Raw genomic sequence first — 2,568 nt, 5'->3', positions numbered from 1 at the left:
AAATATATAATGGTTAGTCGAAGAAGTCTTTTCGTATTTTGTCAACAGATGTGGTTGCAGTCGCATTTCTTCAGTGTTGCCAATGACATATATGAGGTAGTGTCGGCAAGGTGAGATTTTAAGTTTCATTTAACCAAAAAAAAAAAATCATTAAATTAGGGTAAGTTAAAAAAAAGTTTCAGATGTTCAAAAATTTGTGAAAACAATGAAGAAATTTGCTATATTTTGAAATTAAAAAAAAAAGGGAAAAAGCCAGAAAAGTGACATATGAAATTTGTGAAGTTAACGGAGATGATGCTCTGTATCAGTTCGTGTAGCACAACAACAATAGTTCGCTCGATAGGAGTAAAGTTGGCTTCAARAGAAGCTTGTGAAAAGTTTTATTTTGATGGAATAATATCTATAGCGGAAAAATGGCAAAAAGTGTTGGACCAAAATGGTACAAAGTAAGTTGAAGTTTGATTAGAAATACGAACAGATTTTTCGACTACATTATATATAATACAGTACCGATAGGAAATTATGAATACGTAGGTTATAAAAATTATTTAATTATATTCACACAGTATATATAAAAGAAAAAAAAAATTAAGATTGTTTTTCAATATAAAGTTACTTGAACAAAATACATTTTTTTCCGTTAGAATTGAGTACAGTATAAAAGTATGTTCATATTTGCTGCCTACAAATATCTGAAGCGACTGTCTGCTCATGGCATATTTCATTCAAAAGAAAATATAAACATTTTGCGGCTAACCAAACAATTTCTGCCCGATTGTATGAATATTTGCAAATCTTATGAAATTCTAGACATATGCAAAACAATTAAAATAAATGTTCGGCATAAAATAAGTTTTGATAGTATTAGTGAAATTGACTAACACTAAAATAAAGCTACAAACTGCCACAAGTGTTTTGACGCATACTTTTAGGCATGAGTTCGAATTTTTGGAAAATTGAAAAAAATCAGCTAAATTGTTGAACAACAAAAGAATAAAAATATGGGAATTAAATACATTTGTTCATTGCAAGGTCTATAATAATTCTTCCTACAAACAAAGATAATGCAAGTCAGGGGAATGTCATATTCAACTTTTCCAGCTCACAAATATATAGAAAGATTTAAAAATTGAGGGTTTGCACAGCGTCTTATGGTCTATTGTGCCCTCTCCTATCTCACATATAGTCACAAAGGTCCAGCATTATGAACCATTCCTGAGCCTATGCTGCGCGACTGAGTTGATGTGATCCCTGTTCATGTAGATGAAATTTAGGGTCTTGAGCCTGCTTCTGCGTTGCTGGGAAATCCAGAATCTGGTGTTCTGGAGTTCCTGTTCCTTGTCGCAGAACCGGCAGTTTGCATAAGCGACTACGTTGTACAAGAGCTTCCTGAGCCTGTATAGAGCGGGGAAGGTCATTCCCTTAAATCTATCAAGGGTTGTACCCATCCAGAAGTAGTTTAACTTATCTCATTTCTCCTTCCTGCTGGCAATGTTGCTCTCTCCCTTCTCTCTCCTCCGTGTGGAGCAAATCCTTTATTTATTTTAGTACTAAGGCAAGCTCTGGTCATCATAAAAGCTCGAAATGGAAGTATAACCAGGATAGGAGGCGACAGATAATCGAGCTATGAGCTGTTAAGTCAGCAAAACCTCAACGCATACTCTTTAATAACGACTACTTCGTAGATTCTAATAACTGTGTCAATAGTAAGATATTCCTCACTTTACACCAGKGTATCTCTGTCCTTTGAACTACCCGATGATCTTTCACTGGCCGAAGCAATCAAGCAATGTCATTATTATATTTGCAAAGCTCGGAATGTACGTAAACAACTGCATGGCCAGTCTTCGGCTGTGGAAAAGCTCACAGATTCCCATTTAAATGAAGCCATTACCAACAACATTTCCGCAAAAACAAATTTCCTTAAACAACACGTGTGCTTACAAGTAACTGTTTATTATACAGATTTGTTGGTGGTGTTTTTGTTGTAGCTGCTATTTTTGTTATATGCTGTGCAGCAACCTGAAGATACCCTGCCTTGACACAGAACAACATGCAGCAGCTGCAACTCCTTGTAAGACAACTCACTTCGGCGTCGTCCAAGGATTTGAATTTTTGTGTTCACCGCCCCCTCCAGCACTAATCTCCCTTGGTTGCATAAATTGATTACGACTTCGGTCGGTCGCACAGTTGTTGTTTGTTGTAAGTTGGCACCATCTTTGTGGCACGCAACCGCATGCTGAGCAGCTTTGTCTATGCCKTTAACGGAGCCGTTAGGTGATTTGGGTTGGTTTTTGTGGTGAGACAATTTCATTGTTGTTCCTGTAGGAGCTGGCCAACACTCGGTTGGTGTTTCCTGCTCGGAAACTACTATTTTCGTCGCTTCTTTGGCTGCTTGAAATTGTTGTGCTTTGTCGCTTTTGTTTGCTTCGTCTTCTTCTTCCTGTTGTTCATTTGCCTTTGGATCTTGCCGGTGACACTGATTGAAATTCTCCGCAAAATGCAATTTTCGAAATCATCGTCAGCTTATATAATGCGGGAATGAAGGTAAATGAAAGGGGAGTGGAG

This window comes from Bactrocera latifrons, unplaced genomic scaffold, assembly GCF_001853355.1.
Source record: "Bactrocera latifrons isolate USDA-ARS-PBARC rearing strain unplaced genomic scaffold, ASM185335v1 scaffold_65, whole genome shotgun sequence".
NCBI lineage: Eukaryota > Metazoa > Arthropoda > Insecta > Diptera > Tephritidae > Bactrocera > Bactrocera latifrons.
This window is presented reverse-complemented; position numbering follows the sequence as displayed.